Below are 19,946 nucleotides of genomic sequence, written 5' to 3' on the forward strand. Positions count from 1 at the left end.
ATAAACTCAATTCATACAACAGAGGAGACAGGCTCGCACCGAGCGAGCAGATAGTTTTATGCTCCTGTTATGAACACCGATGAGCGTCAACATCAATTCAGTACACCGTAAACTATCAGTCAAACCAGACAGCAACAATCCCCTCTATTAGTGGGGAGATACGACGTTCTCGCTGTATGGCAGCAGAGAAGCGACAGGGCTGTAAAGTTAACTGTAGCGACAGCGGAAAAAGCAAAACGCCACAGACGAGAAGAATCCTGAGTCAAATAAAAAAAGAAAAGCACAACTAAAATTTATGTTTCACCTGTTAAAATGTTCAGCTCATAATTACATGCACGATTACACTTACCGAAAAGGGGCAATGTGCTTACACAAGGTGCTCATCACTTCACAGACATGGATACTCTTGAGTTCATATAAGCCGCCATTCAACTGGAATACAAGGATACTGCACACAACTCAAAACGTCAGCCGATCCCTAAACCCCAAACGAGTCGAAACAATCCGCTTTCCACAGAACAATTAACACATACCTGAGAGGTGAACAGTCCCGAGTCCACCCACCGAGACAGCCGAAGGAAACGGAGGGGAAAAGACAGGCTAGAATGCAACACGAATCATCAATACCATATGCACAGCAACTAGAAACAAACTGCTAAAGGCTAACAGCACATACCTGCAGTTACCGTCAACAACGGAAGGGGAGGAGCCGGATGTGACTCATCCCAGGCTACAGCCAACCAGGTCTTAAATAGGCAGAATTCCTTGCTGATAGGTGCTCACTAATGTCAATCATTCCCACTCATCTTATTCATTCATTAATTCGGTTACATAGTCATGGTATCATTCCCCCCACACTGCTCCCATCGGCTACAGCCTCTTGACCGCACTGTGTATGGGCCTCTGAAGAGGCATGTCAACACAGCCTGTGACTCATGGATGCTAAAAAACCCTGGCAAAACCATGTCAATATATGATGTGGCCTGGAATTGTTGCCACAGCAGCAACCCCAAAAAACATCCAATCAGGATTCAGGGTGACTGGAATTTTCCACTATAACAGGGATGTTTTTCCAGAAGAGGCCTTCACTCCATCTTATGTTACAGACCACCCAAACCCAATCCCAACTGCCAATCTTGTTCCTGTCCCTGATGAGCTGCACCTTGCCATTGGCAATGCTGTTCAACAGCTTCAGCCTGCCATTGACAATGCTGTATAACAGCTTCATTCAGCCTGCCATTGACAATGCTGGGCGACAGCTTCATTCAGCTTGGCATCAACAATGCTGTGCAACAGCTTCAGCCTGCCATTGACAATGCTCTGCCCGGACCAAGTGTTTTTTCTGCTGGTACTGGGAGACATACTGGGAGGCATCCCCTAACCCCAGAAGAGCTGCACCCATTCCCAAAGGCTGGGCCTAGGAAAGTTGGTGGTGCCGTCAGAAGGAAGAGAAAGACCGCCATCCTGACAGACACACCAGTCATGAATAACTAGAGGAACAAAAGGCCACGGGTTAAGTGCTCACGGAAGAGATGGGTTTTCAGCTGTCTTTTGAATGTTGCCAGGAATTCTGCATTCCGGATGAGGGTGGGGAGAGCATTCCACCAGCATGGAACTGTAAATGAGAATGTTCTGGAAAGTGATTTTTATACAATTGCTTTAACCCCCTGAGGTCGGCTATCGCGCCGGCGCGATAGGTTCGTTTTTTTCCGTATGAGTGCAAAAAAATAATAAAATAAAAATATTAATTTTTATCTTATATGCTTGTGTTATACATCAATCTATCCTGTTAAGTGTGTATTATTTTTGTGTATACTCACAATAAAAACAAAGTGTTGTGCTTTTCGCCAAATAAAGAAAAATAAACACGAAGCGAGTTCTGCCTTCTCTCTGTCCGTGTAGTCCATTCTGAAACGTGTCCGAAAATGAATCATAACTCAGCGAATACTTCTCACACAGGCACGTGAGATATGTCTTTATGAAGCTTGAAATCTCTTCTTTTAAATGAAGTAATTTATGTAAAAAACAAATGTTTTCAACTCATGTAATCCGTTTGAAAGCAAGGAGAGGTACCGTTTTTCCTTCTGCCTCATTATCTCTATAATGTGCTGAGGCCGCTCCGCCCCCGGCGCGATTCACATGTAAATAGTTAGGTGATCTAGTATGCATCGCATACGCCCCCCGATCAATGCCATAAAAACACAGTTTCTTCATTAGACTTACTGATAGTTCATCGCGTTTTAAATATGACACGCTTCTCCGGTAATAAAGACGCCCTTCAGATGATTCTGGACAGCGAGGAAGAATGCACCTTTTCCTCAGAGGAAGATTGTAACTCAGACGACGAACGGCAGCATTTTGAAGAGCGAATTCCGCCGAGAACACAATTTCGGAGTAAGTTTTACTTAAAAGTCTTTTGTCTTTTATTTTTCATGTTCGCATTTATGAGGAAAAAACAATATTACGTGACAGTTCTCCATTATGGAAAGACTTTCAAACTTTCACAGAGACCTCAAAACAGAAAGTACAAATCCTTTCTTTAAAACGAATTTCGTTTTGTATCAATTGTATCTTAATTTTAGTAATTTTTTCATTAACAAATGTGAGCCGATCCAAACAAACCTGTGAAACGCCCACATCAGCTGGATAACACACACCGCGAGTTCACTTTCAGACTTATGTACTTGACGATGCTGTGAGGAATAATACTATCTTGATAATAATCCTGCAAAAATTTACCTCAGAAGTTCTGGAAGTATCATTTCGAGGAGCAAACGGATCCCGCTGAGGAATTAGGTCAGTTCTATATATATATAAGGATAGATGTAAACAAAATCTTAAAAGGTCATTATAAGCCTTCTCTTTAAATAATTTTATTAAGCTTTATTAGTGACACATTTGGGAAGAGAATATATTCCAAATCTGAAAATACAGTATGAGAACAATTAACTGCACAATTACTAGAAATGTTTACCTTGGATATTGTACAATTTGCAAGCAAAATTTGTGGAAAAAACAACAAATCAGTTATATATTGTCCTTGCATTCTTGTGGCTCAGTCACACACCTGAATGAAAGGCTCATTACGTATGCAGCCTTATTATGCGGGCCCCATTGACTCTGCAGGTGTGAATCACGCCCATCCGCATATGGCCTTTCCAAACAAAAAGTGTTTTACAAGATTTAAATCAATGTATTGTGTTATGTGAATGATTAGGCAGGATGATTTTCACATAATTTTGAAGAAAAAATTCTAGGCAACGACATCCATTCGTCAAAAGTCTTATTTACATATATTTAGAATGTGTTTTATGGCCTTATTTCAGAAACTTTAGTTTTTTGTTTTTTAAAAAACCATGCATAAACATTATTCTCTCAAAAATACAAACATGTACATGCAAGTTGTTCACATATTATGGTAGCCCCGTTTGTGCTAAATAGAGTGAATTTACACCTTTGCCATTAATATGTTTATAAGCAACTGAAAAAAGCACAAATGTCAGGGCATGTCAGAACATCTCAAGGACCCCAAAAACCCCTCAGACCCCAGAGGGTTAAAGGGGTCATGAACTGGATTGTTTTATTATTTTATAATGTTGCCTGGGGTGCCCTTATAATGTTAGTATGATTTTTACATCAAAAATTGTCATAATTTATAAATAAAAGCCATTTTTCCAAGCCTCATTTCAGCTTCAGATCTGAACGCTCCGTTTTAAGGGGCGTGTCTGCTGTGAGACTGCAATGCAAACGCCCACTGCTGTGATTGGCTGACATGCTTGCATATGAAATAGCTATTATTACATGAACTCTCTCGAAAACTTTTACTACGTTTTTACTATTACAGCTATCGAGATTAACACATCATGAAAAGTATCGTTTAAAGCATTATATTTAAATCTATTCCATCACATGAAAGGTTGCAGCATGATGAGCACTACTACTGACTGAGCAGATGACAGACAGTCTGTTGATCGCGTGAATAAAGATCTTATCATTGCAACGCAATTTTTGCACTCTCACAAATGCTTACACCAAATCACAATGCAAACACGATGTGAATACACAGTAAGAGCTTCGTTGTGTAGTGTAACAGTGTCATTATTTCATCACGAGTTTGGTAAGTGTCCAGATAAGCTCTCGCGGCTCGTGCTGTGCTGTTTGATTGACAGCTTGGGCGATTGGAAAGGGATCGTTCTTTGATCGCTTTCTGTATATAATTTAATAATTAGTTATTATTTTTTTCATAATACTACGAGAAATTATGTGAAGTTGATCGTTTAGTCACTGATGCATAAACAGTATTTAACGATTTTAAGAGAAAGATATCTGAACTTGAATAATTACACATCGGAAATCACTGATCGCAGATCAGGTATTAGAATACACATGGTTACTTACATGTTGCTGGCAGATCCGTGTCGGGAAATTGTGCTGATTGACTGATTTAATAAAGTTTAACCATGCTGGAATCCGAAGGAAGCTTATGCAGACTGTCTTCTTGCACAACCAGGCACTGCACAATATTTAGTAAACCGCATGTTTATTGCTTGGAAGTAGCTCGATCCGGTTTAGCAATTATCATGTCCTATGTTATTTAGCATGTTTGGGCGAATCGGTGGGCGGGGCTAAAGAGGCCGTGTTGAAGTAGGAGTTGATCTACTTTTGTGGAGGCGGTGTTTTATCCTCTTTGACGTCATTGTTCCCCACTTTGAAAAACGAGTCGTTTGCTGAGCCTGATGTCTATAAAAGCTTTTATTGGACTAACAAGGTAGTTTTCAGTTCTGAAACTTACAGGATATTATTATAGTATGATGATCTCTTATATGTCAAAAGCTCAAGGAAAATTTGATTTCTCAGTTCATCACCCCTTTAAATACAATTTACAGAGCAGAGGTTGAAAACAAGTATGCTCCTGAATGTTACTGTTTGCGCTCTCTTACAAATATATAGACAATTAAGGTTTCACGTTAGTAAAAGTTTTAGAGTGTGCGAATACATCTGCTTCATAATATGACATTAAAAAGCAATCTTTGTGGCTAAACTGTGTAGCACCCGACTTTGTGTTTCATCGACCGCATGTTGTCATGCTTAGTGTGGACACGCAGTAGGTGAGTGCTCTCATATAGTGTTTCATCGCCATCTAATGGCATGGTAGCAGTCATTTTTGCGGATCCGTGTGAATGGGGACCGCTTTGACAATGGTGTCGTCTGTATGCGGAAAACTCAAAAGGAAAACTTCTCTGTTTTTCAAAGCATATCGTTGTTGTGCAAACGTACCCGAAGTCCTGCCAAGTCCAGCTGCTGGTGATTTCTTTTTTGAGTCCTTGCCTCTTCTCCTACTTCATCTAGATACTAAAACAAAATACTCCCAAAAAATTTATTTAATTTGCTTAATCTGTGGATAGAGTTTCACATGCGCTGAAAGTTCACGCTGTGCACGTGCCCTACCTAGTAACAGCCTTACCTTACAGACAATCCAGGAAGAGAGTGCAAGCCCGTTTATCAGTCCAAATGGCGGACTCCAATAATATGGGTGAAGGTTTCTGCGCATAACTGTCTTTCCTTTTACGCAACACAACAAGATTAAATGAAATACATTTTCTCATCTGTATTACCTCGTTATTTCATCTGACTCCATAAATGACAAAAATAAATACGAAATTTGCATTGAGTTTACACCTTTGATAGCAGGATGCCATTTGCCTGGAAGACACACCCTCCTCTGTGTGCGAGTTATCTCTGAACTCATAAATACCTTATTACCTTTTGGTTTACTTCTTTGGGAATGAGACCTTTGTACCAGTCGCACAGACATTTCAAATGATACCAAACATGTGTAATACTGTATGAAAACTAGATGTACCGCATGGCGGTACAAAATATGACCGCCGCTCAGGCCTGCACTGGCTTTCCACAAAAATAAATGACGTGGAGCAATTTGGCTGTATTGCGTGTTTATGTATATACCTAAAAAAAGTAGTAGTATGTGCATGTCTGTCTGTGTGTGTGTGTATGTGTGTGTGTGTTTGTGTATGTGTGTGTCTGTGTGTGTGTGTGTGTGTGTGTGTATGTATGCGTGCGTACATGTGTGTGTTTGTTTGATTGTGTGTGTCTGTGCATGTGGATTTGTATGTGTGTGTATGGGTGTGTGTCTGTGCGTGTGGATGTCAGTGTGTGTGCATGCTTGTGTAACCCTTATTACGAAGTAGTAGAAATAATGTACATAGGTTTAATAGTCTAAAGTAGTCGTAGAGGCTATCATGAATATGATTTGGACCAGAATCAGAAGACGCTAAATTGTTAAGAGCCTGAGAATTGAATATCAATATAAAAAAAATGCCACACCAGAATGACAGTTTAGATAACCTGTATTAAATTCACAGGGTGGAACATACATACAAAGAAAGAAAACACATTTATGAAAAATAACAAACTAAAATAATAAAGTGCGCACGTAAACAAAACAAAACCCTCCTTTTCAGTATCTTTGAGCTCAGTTCGTCCTCGGTTCAACTTGCCTTGGTTGACAAGAGTTCAGTTTCACCGTTGGGGCCCTTTTTTTTAGTTTGAGTTAGTGTTTGTCCTACCACAACAAAGATGAAGAGGATGATCCGGGCAGTTCGTCTAAAGCAATTTGATTCGTTGTCAAGCACGATTGGCTCGCCACCCAGCCACCCGGACTGGGAATCGATGACTCTTCTGGAAGAACGTCTGGAACGTCTGGATCTGTATCACTCCATGGAAAGGATCTCTGCACGATGTTCCCAACTCTTACCAAAACCTGACCTATAAAAGGCCAAATCATTTCTTTCAATTACCATTCAGTGAATAATTGGACTGCTACGGGATACTACAAAATAAAATGAGATAATATTTCAGTACACCCATAATGCAATATAAAAATATTTCTCTCGTTGTACAACAGCTCTTATGTTTCTTCTCAGGTATCAAAACTATATGAATTTCTCTCTAGTATCAAAAATAAATTTACATAAATTGCATCCTTCATAAAGACACATTTCAAATTCAAGTTTTATGAAACCTTATGGTAGTAACATTAACAGTATGAAGAATAAAACTGCATGAATTGCATGTAAACATTAATCAAATTGTATCACTTTAAATTAGAGGCATTAAGGCATTAGTGTGCTTATTTATCCCCCTCTGCACCGGTAACAGTGGAAAGAATGCACTAAAAATTTACCTCTTTAAGCTTCAGTGACCACAATTAAATCCACAATTTTTAACATCATTATTTAACAAACTAACTATTTAACAACAGTATGAAAAGTTAACATTTCCTTTTATAACCCACAAACAAAATAATTTGTTGGTTTCAAAGACATTAACCAGTATTTCGCTAGCCTATTGTGGCTAATTACCTCATTAACATATGCACACAGCAGGCTTCACACCTTTAGCTTTACACAATGAGCACCTTTGCATTGATTCACCCATTAACACAGATTAACATAGATGCTAGCGAACTCATAAACTCAGCAACTAGGTTAAATACAAAAATGGGCATCAAAAGCCTGGCCTGTTAGCATGAATATTAGCGAACTCAGATGCCTAGATAAACAACTCACCATTTTAACGGAATTCACTGCCTTTAGTTCCGTGACAACAGTGGATTCAGGCACAGCTTTCGTTTACACTCTATATTACAACAAGGTATAGTCAGTATAAGCAATAATGATTACAGAACTTGTTTAATTCACTCCATTTTGTTTTCTCATCTTACCAAGCAGATAACGCAGCCTCCTATGCTCAAGTGCAAGCGCCAAAAGAACGTGCAGTGACGCAAAACTAGAGGCGTAACTGTAACGGAGCCTAGCTGGCAGCTGATTGGTCAGCTCAGTGCCTCATAGAATTCCCCCATTGGCTCACTTACCAGTCCATCAAAGATACAAAATAAAAGTTAACTCTTTCATGACCGGGTTAGACAGCTAAATAGGGTTTCTCATTATTAAACCTGGCTACACTCTCCCCCTTTGAACTCATGTACGTCCCTGTACATGGCAATGGTTAAACTGTTTGTATCTCAGGGTACAGGACAGAAGGATATGAGTTTTCACCCTCACTTAAAATGTCAGCCACAGCTGTGGTTAACCCCTGAAAGAATGATTTAACAACTGTGACAAAGGGGTTTCCAAGTTCAGTATAATCAAGTCTCTTTGACGGCTGACGGATTCTCTCTGATCTCCTGACTGTTGTATCCTTTATTTCCTCTTCTGGTTCTTTACCTCCATTGTGACTCATCTCCTTTTCACTCTCTAACATTTCAGAGAACACTGGAAGCTGCTCTATTTGAATGTCATCATCAGGTAAGTTTTGTTCCTCCACAGGGTTTTTACTAGCAGGTAAGTTACTTTCGGTCATAACGATTTCATCAACTTGTTCATCAAGCATGACTCTTTCGGTAAGTAGGTCCTCAGTGTCGTGGTAGTGACAGTTAGGATCATTAAGTGTGAGGGGACTGTCCGAGGCACCATTGGACATATCAGGTGGTTTGTTTATTTCAGGAGTGCAATCAACATTTTGAGCATTTACAGGACTCTCAACAGGACAATTGCTTGGAGGTTCAGTATGCTGTTTATCCTGCACAGTAGACATAGTTGGATCAGGCTGCACTAGACTGTCATGGACTGTGGGAAACTGAGCGTTTGGGGGTTCTCTGAAACAGTAAATAGGAATGATTTCATCTTCATCGTCTGAGAAATAATTCTCATCCACAGTAGGATTTGCACGGGTTGCTGGCCTGCGCCTTGCGGGCTGCTGGCCAGGCGCCTTGTTGACCTCTGTAGGCAAGTAACCACATGAAAGGAGTAAGTCCCTATGCAGTGTTCTTAAAGGACCATCCTGATTTTCAGGTTTGACTGTATAGACGGGCAGGGTACCTGCTCTCCTCACCACCACATGGACAATTGACTCCCACTTGTCTGAAATCTTATGTTTTCCTCGAATGCGAACGTTTCTAACCAATACTCTTTCTCCAGCTTCCAAGTCCGAAGCAGTCACACGCCTGTCATACCTCATTTTGTTCTTGTGTGCTATCTTTGCAGCATTTTCAATTGCTATTTTGTAGCTGTCTTCAAGTCTTGACTTAAGATTTTGCACATACTCTGCGTGTGATGTTTGCTGACCCCCTTGCACTGGCAATCCAAACGCCAAATCAACCGGCAGACGAGGCTGACGTCCGAACATCAGTTCATATGGTGTAAATCCGGTCACCTCATTCCTGGTGCAATTATAGGCGTGGACCAGGGGTTTTACAAAATCACGCCAACGAGATTTTTCTGGGCTTTCAAGAGTACCTAGCATGTCTAGTAAGGTGCGATTAAATCGCTCAACGGGGTTGCCCCTAGGGTGGTATGGGGTTGTTCTTACTTTGTGTATGCCGGCCACTCGACAGAGCTCTTTTATTGTGCGGGACTCGAAATCACGTCCCTGATCACTGTGCAACTTTTCTGGCATTCCATAGTGCACCATAAAGTTCTCCCACAGACACTTTGCCACTGTGCAGGCCTTTTGGTTAGGTGTTGGTATGGCAACCGCAAACTTAGTAAAGTGATCTGTAATCACCAGTATGTCTTTGGTCCCACTTTTGTCAGGCTCAAGGGAGAGGAAGGCCATACAGAGGAGCTCAAGGGGTCTGGTGGTGTTAATGTTTACCAAAGGTGCAGCTCTCTCAGGCAGCGCCTTCCTCCGTACGCACCTGCCACATGTTTTGACTTTTCTCTCGACATCCAGAGCCATCTTTGGCCAAAAGAATCTGGTCCTTACAAGATCCAGTGTACGATCAACCCCCATATGACCCATATGATTGTGTAGGCTGGTCAAAACTGTGTCACGCTGTTCAGCTGGGAGCACAAGCTGATAAAAGGTCTGAGAGCCCACTTGGCGTCTCCGGTACAAGATGTTATTACGGAGTTCAAGGCGATTTAACTCCCTCAACAACAGTGGAAGATCAGCGAGTTCATGTCGCAAGGTTGGGGGTGGTTTTTCTCCCTGCTCGATCTGGGAAATGACATGCATACTTTGGTCAGCTCTTTGTTTACTTGCAAGCTCTGCCTCAGTTAGGTGGAGGATAACTGGCAACCCACCAAGGTGATCTTCTTGCCCATAACTGTCAGGCACAGCAGTAGCTGAGATGCCAAGAGTTTCAACTAAAGCAACACCATCCGAAGAATCTTGGCCATCATAACTGACACTGTAAATGAGCTGCCTCTCACAGATTGCTTGCACAACAGCTTGATCTACTGCATCTATATTTTCTGGATCAGAGAGGTGACCCTGAGTAAACTGTCTTATGCGCTCTCTCTCTTTTTGAGATTTAAGATCATCAGCCAGCTTCCCATGAGGCCTGCGGGACAGTCCATCTGCATCGCCATTTTGCTTTCCTGGACGATAGAGAAGTTTGAATGAGAACGTGGACAGTGCTGCCAGCCACCTATAGCTTGTCGCATCAAGTTTTGCTGAGGTCAGTATGTATGTCAGCGGATTGCTATCAGTAACAACAGTGAAGTGGTTGCCGTAGAGATAATCACTGAACTTGTCTGTTACTGACCACTTGAGTGCTAAAAATTCCAACTTGTGTGCTGGATAGCGACTCTCACTCCTTGACAACCCTCTGCTTGCATAGCCTATGACTCGACACTGACCCTCCTGTTCCTGATACAAAACAGCACCGAGTCCAGTGGTGCTTGCATCGGTGTGGAGTACATAGGGCTTCTGGGGATCAGCAAAACCTAACACAGGGGCGGAGGTAAGGCTCTCAATAACCAGGTCAAATGCCTGCTGGCAAGCGGTTGTCCAGCGACTCCCAAAGACCTCCTTTGGGTTGCGGTACTGACCTGCTTTCTCATCTGACTTTAATTTCTTGTGAGAGGGTGGGTAACCAGAGGTTAGATTGTGGAGGGGCTTAACGATGTTAGAATAGCCCCTAACAAACCTCCTGTAGTACCCAGCAAACCCAAGAAAAGATCTCAGCTCTCGCAGGTTTTTTGGGACTGGCCAAGTCTTAAGAGCAGCAATCTTCTCCGGATCAGTCTCGACTCCATTCCTGGAAACTACATGCCCAAGATAACGGACTGACGTCTGGAAGAAGACACACTTTTCAGGTGATAATTTCAATCCGAACTCTCTAAGGCGTGTGAGCACCTTCATCAGCCTTGCTTCATGCTCTTCTAGAGTCTTGGAGAACACAATCAAGTCGTCAATAAAGACTAGAACGTCCTTTAAATGCATGTCCCCCATGCACTTTTCCATTAGTCTTTGGAATGTACTCGGTGCATTAGTCACTCCCTGCGGCATCCGGTTAAATTCCCAGAACCCAAGCGGACACACGAATGCGGTCTTGGGTTTGTCTGCTTCCTCAACTTCGATCTGGTAATAACCAGACTTTAAATCAAGGACGGAGAACCACTGGGAACCACTGAGCGCTGAGAATGTGTCTTCTAGTTTTGGAAGAGAGTATGCATCTTTTATGGTCTGGAGATTCAGACGCCTGTAGTCTATGCACAACCGGACTTGGCCATTCTTTTTCCTGACCACCACTATCGGTGACGAAAACGGTGACTCTGACTCTCTGATGACTCCTGCATCAAGAAGCTCCTGAATGTGTTTGCGAACAGCTTCGATGTCTTGTGGGTGTATTGGTCTCGCACGCTGTTTAAAAGGAGTTTCATCTGAGAGTTTTATGTTGTGTGCCACTTTATCTGTTCTGCCAAAATCCAAGTCATGTTGTGCAAACACGTCGGGCATGTTGTTGAGCTGCTGAGTGATGCGTTCTCTCCATTCAGATGGAATTGGGGACTCACCGAAATTGAAGTTTAGGTCGTGCTTGTTGTTTGACTGTGCCTCTGGTGAATTTGAGAGGGGTTCTGATTGTTTTACTACACTGTGCTCCTGTAACAAGATGCTCTGGTAAGCACTTATCTCTGCAATCGCACATTTAGCAGGAATGACTATATCATGGTCAGACTCATTACTGATGACCACTGGTAGCTTATAGGGCCGCTGCTGGGGAATGTCGACTAAGCTAGCTGTTACCAGCAAGCCACCCGGCAAGGAAGGTAATGATGGCTGCTCAATGACTACAAACTTCTCATTCTGCAAGCAATAAGCTACAGCAACTCCCTCAACTACTACAGTTTCACCAGCTGGAATGATTTTAGAACTTCTGCCTTGCAATGTTACTACACTGGGTTGACTGTTGTTGGTCTGTTTTTGTCTAAGCTCAAGACATTTAAGAACTGCTCTATAGCCATGTAGGATTGGTTGATGGCGTGTCAATCCGGCTTCGAAGTACATGTCATACAGTACATCCAGTGTATTGGTGCCTATAAGCACAAGAGACTGTGAAGTGGCTCGAATGTCAGGAACAACCAAAGCGAGTGTATTTACATCCATTGAGGCTCCAATAAACTCTTTTGGAAAAGTTACAGTCATTTCTATGTAACCCAAGTAGGGTACGGACTGTCCATTCGCTCCTTCCACCTCCAAGAGATCATGTAGTGGCTTAATCTCCTGCCCTGGAAAGTGCTGTTCATAAAATGACCGGGGAACTGTTGTTACTTGGGAACCCGTATCTAGTAGACAGCTGACTTCTTCACCTTTTATGCTGACTTTAGTGGTACTCTTGGTACCGACCAACCCCTTAGGGAGTTTAAAAGGGTGGTTCTTACTTGAATGTTTTAGATTAGCGCATACTTCAGCCTTGCCTTTACTGTTTACGTCTGAGGGACGTTGTTGACTCTCTTCAGTCCCTGTTTGTCCCCCAACAGGAACTGCTAGTCGTTTAAAGGTAAGTTGAGACTGTTTTGTGCGTCCCACATGTGCTGCTTCTCCTCTAACTGTTTTTTCTTTTCAGCTACTAAAGCAGGGTTTGCCCTGTCTGTGCAAACTGGGGCAATGTGCCCATCCTCCCCACAGTTAAAGCAGTACCAAGGCCTGGGTCTGTAAGTCTGCTTTTTCTTGGCCTGTTTTAGCATGTCTGTGTTAGCACTGTCCAGTTTTTGTACTTTGCCTAGACTTTTCCCTGCTGCTCCCCTGTTATCAGCCCCCTTTGTCTTTTTCTGTGCCATCAAGTAGGTTAATTGGCTTTGTAAACTGGCTACTTGCCTCCCAAGATCCTCAATAACACTGAGACTGACCTCTGACTTCTCTTTTGATTCTGCACAGGCCCAAGCACTTTGGAGCTGAAGCTGGCCACGCTGCCTGGTGGTGCCAATGTGTTTTTTCATGCGACTAGCTTTTGCTAACTGTCTGTCTTCTTCTGTTCTTAGTAACAGCAAGAGGTCAGCAAATGAAGGGGGGTTGCTTTTCTTCTGCTCAAGTTGCAGGCAAGAAAGTAAAGAATTGTCCCAGCATCCTCTACAGAACTGTTTGAGTAGGTGTTTATCTACATCGGCCGGTGCAGCCCCACCCCTTCTCACAGCTAGGTTCAATGCTAATTGCAATCGATGAAGATAAGTGGAGGGTTTCTCACCCGGGTCTTGAAGGGTGTTCATAAACTGGGCAAAAAGTTCTTCCCCATCCTCAACAGTACCAAAGGCTGAGTCCAAGAGCTGCAGGTAAGCGATGGGGGGTGATCCAGGCCGTAACCCTTTGACCACATCGGCTGCAGGTGAAAGCAGACATTCAAGAATCCTTCTTGAAATCTGGAGATGGGACATGCTGGGATCATTTAAAAGCAGTTCGATGTGTGAGCGCCAAGTGTCGTAATCAGCTTCGTTACTCGGTCTGGGAATCTTTCCAGAAAAGGAACGAAGCCTCATTGGAGATTGCAAGTGTGGGCTAACATCTTCCCTCCGTACAATATGCTCAACCACCACCTTCTGTATTTCTGCTGGGTTTATGTCACTCACTGAAAGGGACGGAGCTTTCCCTCCATTAGTGAACAGGACTGAATCAGTGGTACTTAAGCAATTTCCTTCCCGTGGGGCATCCAAGAGTGAGACGAGGGGCGGTTGATCTTCGGGGGTAGGAGGTTGAAGTGTCGCAACAGGGGTTTCAACATGTGAAAGGGAGACTTCTATACCTATGGGCTTCATAGCTGCAATATCTTCACCAATCTGAGACATCATCTCTTTTAACACCTCCCCATAGTCTTTGCCACTTAGCTTGGCTAAGCCCTTTAACTCAGCTAGATATGTTTTTGTAACATTACTGCCAATCTGCGTAGTGTACACACTGCTTAATGCTCTTACAACATATTTAGCACATGGATCACCTTGCACTGTGTATGTGTATGGCAGAAGTGGCTCTAAGTTCACTAAAGCTGAACCACTCGAAAACTCGATCAGGTTTTGGTAAAATTCGGATTTAGAATCATCAACGAGAAGGGCTCTTTCGATGGAACCGTACTTCTTAAGGAAGTCAACAACTTGCTCATCCTGATCTGCTACCTGGGTTACCCCACTAACGATCACTGCATTCGGAATTTTAACACCTGACTTCTGTATGAAATCCATTTTGCATATTCTTTCAATATTGATATTCAATGTCTCTGGCTCCTGGCTGGCTCGCCAATAATGTAACCCTTATTACGAAGTAGTAGAAATAATGTACATAGGTTTAATAGTCTAAAGTAGTCGTAGAGGCTATCATGAATATGATTTGGACCAGAATCAGAAGACGCTAAATTGTTAAGAGCCTGAGAATTGAATATCAATATAAAAAAAATGCCACACCAGAATGACAGTTTAGATAACCTGTATTAAATTCACAGGGTGGAACATACATACAAAGAAAGAAAACACATTTATGAAAAATAACAAACTAAAATAATAAAGTGCGCACGTAAACAAAACAAAACCCTCCTTTTCAGTATCTTTGAGCTCAGTTCATCCTCGGTTCAACTTGCCTTGGTTGACAAGAGTTCAGTTTCACCGTTGGGGCCCTTTTTTTTAGTTTGAGTTAGTGTTTGTCCTACCACAACAAAGATGAAGAGGATGATCCGGGCAGTTCGTCTAAAGCAATTTGATTCGTTGTCAAGCACGATTGGCTCGCCACCCAGCCACCCGGACTGGGAATCGATGACTCTCTGGAAGAACGTCTGGATCTGTATCACTCCATGGAAAGGATCTCTGCACGATGTTCCCAACTCTTACCAAAACCTGACCTATAAAAGGCCAAATCATTTCTTTCAATTACCATTCAGTGAATAATTGGACTGCTACGGGATACTACAAAATAAAATGAGATAATATTTCAGTACACCCATAATGCAATATAAAAATATTTCTCTCGTTGTACAACAGCTCTTATGTTTCTTCTCAGGTATCAAAACTATATGAATTTCTCTCTAGTATCAAAAATAAATTTACATAAATTGCATCCTTCATAAAGACACATTTCAAATTCAAGTTTTATGAAACCTTACGGTAGTAACATTAACAGTATGAAGAATAAAACTGCATGAATTGCATGTAAACATTAATCAAATTGTATCACTTTAAATTAGAGGCATTAAGGCATTAGTGTGCTTATTTATCCCCCTCTGCACCGGTAACAGTGGAAAGAATGCACTAAAAATTTACCTCTTTAAGCTTCAGTGACCACAATTAAATCCACAATTTTTAACATCATTATTTAACAAACTAACTATTTAACAACAGTATGAAAAGTTAACATTTCCTTTTATAAACCACAAACAAAATAATTTGTTGGTTTCAAAGACATCAACCAGTATTTCGCTAGCCTATTGTGGCTAATTACCTCATTAACATATGCACACAGCAGGCTTCACACCTTTAGCTTTACACAATGAGCACCTTTGCATTGATTCACCCATTAACACAGATTAACATAGATGCTAGCGAACTCATAAACTCAGCAACTAGGTTAAATACAAAAATGGGCATCAAAAGCCTGGCCTGTTAGCATGAATATTAGCGAACTCAGATGCCTAGATAAACAACTCACCATTTTAACGGAATTCACTGCCTTTAGTTCCGTGACAACAGTGGATTCAGGCACAGCTTTCGTTTACACTCTATATTACAACAAGGTATAGTCAGTATAAGCAATAATGATTACAGAACTTGTTTAATTCACTCCATTTTGTTTTCTCATCTTACCAAGCAGATAACGCAGCCTCCTATGCTCAAGTGCAAGCGCCAAAAGAACGTGCAGTGACGCAAAACTAGAGGCGTAACTGTAACGGAGCCTAGCTGGCAGCTGATTGGTCAGCTCAGTGCCTCATAGAATTCCCCCATTGGCTCACTTACCAGTCCATCAAAGATACAAAATAAAAGTTAACTCTTTCATGACCGGGTTAGACAGCTAAATAGGGTTTCTCATTATTAAACCTGGCTACACTTGCGTTTGTTTGTATTCCTGCATGTGTGTGTGTGACAGTTAGGGTTGCCAACTTCAGAAAAGGAAAATGCGGGACAATCGTGGTTATTTATAGGAAAATGAGGGACACTCAAAATATTTGTACTGTATCACACAGTGTACGTCATTTCAGTGTCTGCAGTTAAGTTTGTGTTTAAAAGGTTATCAGACATAAACACATTTGTATTGCTTAACCTATTTATGTATTTAATTCTAAAAATAATTTTAATGTCATACATGAAAAAAGTCACATTACAAACAAACCATAGTTCAAAATAACAGCATTTATCTAAAATAGAAAGCTTTTTTAACATTATACACTAGGCTTACAGTTCAAAAGTTTGGGGTTAGTAAGATTATTTTTTGGGAAAAAAAATAAAGAAAGTAATTGCCTACTTTTATTCAGCAAGGATGCATTACATTAATCAAAAGTGACAGTTAAGGTAATGTTACAAAAGCTTTCTATGTACTTTCTAAAAGCTTTAAAACATTAATAATAATCAGAAATGTTTTTTGAGCATATTATTCCCTCAGGTAGATTACATGTTTTCTTGCGTGGCTGGATGTTAGACTCATGAACAATAATCACGTTGTTTGCATTCGCCAAAATTGATTAGCCGAAATCAAAACGTGGACAGTGAAAGGAAATTACCGTTAGCGTGAGACGAGTCCGGCTTGAAGCGGAAGCGACCAGACGGCAGAGGATGTTCGCAAATCAAACAATGATTTGTCTCAAAACAGTGATTAAAAAAAGCTGTGATTGGATGATGACAGGTGTCGGTGATCATTCTCAAGTGTCGTGGTCAGCACTGCTGCTGTTGCTGTTGTATCAGTTAGTGGTTTATCAGCTTGTCAAAAAACGGGACACGGGAGGTCACGCACGGGACAAATAAATTAGGCCCAAAATACGGGACGTCTAATTCGGGACAGTTGGCAACCTTAGTGACAGTATCATCCTAAACCAGCAACCCTTCGCTCAACACCACCATCTACAGGCCGATGAGTGTACAGTCACTAAATGTACACATAAATGAATTTATTTTATACCCCCCCATGGATGAAATTCTACGAAACTTAGCATACCCCCAGAGGATGTCAAGTTAATCATACACATGAAATATGGTGCAGTTCTGAACATCTCAACTGAAGATAGGGGCGATTAAAGCAGAATAATATTGCATTTTCATTTTTTATGGGAGGGGCGCAAATCACAAATGAGTGATTATGGGCTAGGTTGATGTGGGCCCTTAAGAGCAACATACCATAAAAATTTCTTCATCCTCGGTGCCACGGTTCAGGTAGTTATTTAGGAAAAACTGCATTTTTTGGGTTTGGGGGGGCCCAGCGCGGGGGGGGGGAGTGGCCCCCGGGGACCAAACGAAATTTTTCCGTAAAAGTCTAGTGGGGCTACATGCCCACCAAATTTCATGTTCCCCGGTGTTTCGGTGTCCCTGGTATCGTTGACGAAAAAATTCAGTAGATGACAAAAAAAAAAAAAAAAAAAAAACTTTGACAATCGATTATGGGCTAGGTTGATGTGGGCCCTTAAGACCAACATACCATAAAAATTTATTCATCCTCGGTGCCACGGTTCAGGTAGTTATTTAGGAAAAACTGCACTTTTTTGGGTTTGGGGGGGCCCAGCGCGGGGGGGGAGTGGCCCCCGGGGACCAAACGAAATTTTTCCGTAGAAGTCTAGTGGGGCTACATGCCCACCAAATTTCATGTTCCCCGGTGTTTCGGTGTCCCTGGTATCGTTGACAAAAAATTCACGGGGCCCCAGCGTGGGGGGGGAAGTGGCCCCCGGGGACCAAACGAAATTTTTTCGTAAAAGTCTAGTAGACCAACATACCATAAAAAATTCTTCATCCTCGGTGCCACGGTTCAGGTAGTTATTTATGAAAAACTGAATTTTTTTGGGTTTGGGGGGGCCCAGCGCGGGGGGGGAGTGGCCCCCGGGGACCAAACGAAATTTTTCCTTAGAAGTCTAGTGGGGCTACATGCCCACCAAATTTCATGTTCCCCTGTGCTTCGGTGTCCCTGGTATCGTTGACGAAAAATTTACGGGGGCCCCAGCGCGGGGGGGGGGAAGTGGCCCCCGGGGACCAAACGAATTTTTTCCGTAAAAGTCTAGTAGACCAACATACCATAAAAATTTCTTCATCCTCGGTGCCACGGTTCAGGTAGTTATTTAGGAAAAACTGCATTTTTTTGGGTTTGGGGGGGCCCAGCGCGGGGGGGGAGTGGCCCCCGGGGACCAAACGAAATTTTTCCTTAGAAGTCTAGTGGGGCTACATGCCCACCAAATTTCATGTTCCCCGGTGCTTCGGTGTCCCTGGTATCGTTGATCAAAAATTTACGGGGGCCCCAGCGCGGGGGGGGGGAGTGGCCCCCGGGGACCAAACGAAATTTTTCCGTAAAAGTCTAGTAGACCAACATACCATAAAAATTTCTTCATCCTCTGTGCCACGGTTCAGGTAGTTATTTAGGAAAAACTGCATTTTTTTGGGTTTGGGGGGGCCCAGCGCGGGGGGGGAGTGGCCCCCGGGGACCAAACGAAATTTTTCCGTAGAAGTCTAGTGGGGCTACATGCCCACCAAATTTCATGTTCCCCGGTGCTTCGGTGTTCCTGGTATCGTTGACGAAAAATTTACGGGGGCCCCAGCGCGGGGGGGGGGGGGAGTGGCCCCCAGGGACCAAACGAAATTTTTCCGTAAAAGTCTAGTAGACCAACATACCATAAAAATTTCTTCATCCTCGGTGCCACGGTTCAGGTAGTTATTTAGGAAAAACTGCATTTTTTGGGTTTGGGGGGGCCCAGCGCGGGGGGGGAGTGGCCCCCGGGGACCAAACGAAATTTTTCCTTAGAAGTCTAGTGGGGCTACATGCCCACCAAACTTCATGTTCCCCGGTGCTTCGGTATCCCTGGTATTGTTGACGAAAAATTTACGGGGGCCCCAGCGCGGGGGGGGGAGTGGCCCCCGGGGACCAAACGAAATTTTTCCGTAAAAGTCTAGTAGACCAATATACCATAAAAATGTCTTCATTCTCGGTGCCACGGTTCAGGTAGTTATTTAGGAAAAACTGCATTTTTTGGGGTTTGGGGGGCCCAGCGCGGGGGGGGGAGTGGCCCCCGGGGACCAAACGAAATTTTTCCGTAGAAGTCTAGTGGGGCTACATGCCCACCAAATTTCATGTTCCCCGGTGTTTCGGTGTCCCTGGTATCGTTGACGAAAAATTTACGGGAGCCCCAGCGCGGGGGGGGGGGGGGGGGGGAAGTGGCCCCCGGGGACCAAACGAAATTTTTCCGTAAAAGTCTAGTAGACCAATATACCATAAACATTTCTTCATCCTCGGTGCCACGGTTCAGGTAGTTATTTAGGAAAAACTGAATTTTTTTGGGTTTGGGGGGGCCCAGCGCGGGGGGGGGGAGTGGCCCCCGGGCACCAAACGAAATTTTTCCGTAGAAGTCTAGTGGGGCTACATGCCCACCAAATTTCATGTTCCCCGGTGCTTCGGTGTCCCTGGTATCGTTGACGAAAAATTTACGGGGGCCCCAGCGCGGGGGGGGAAGTGGCCCCCGGGGACCAAACGAAATTTTT

General features: G+C 42.8%; 1 long non-coding RNA gene across 1 annotated transcript; it reads right to left on the reverse strand.

Moving 5' to 3' along the window:
* Positions 1-359: 359 nt before the first annotated feature.
* On the reverse strand, positions 360-759 carry LOC307157768. Its single transcript, XR_013821068.1, has 3 exons — positions 677-759; positions 534-600; positions 360-448 (listed from the first exon to the last, which is right to left on the reverse strand). It is a non-coding gene; the product is annotated as an uncharacterized lncRNA (long non-coding RNA).
* Between the last annotated feature and the right edge of the window lie 19,187 nt (positions 760-19,946).

This window comes from Squalius cephalus (assembly GCF_949319135.1).
Source record: "Squalius cephalus genome assembly, chromosome: 4".
Taxonomy (NCBI): Eukaryota; Metazoa; Chordata; class Actinopteri; order Cypriniformes; family Leuciscidae; genus Squalius; species Squalius cephalus.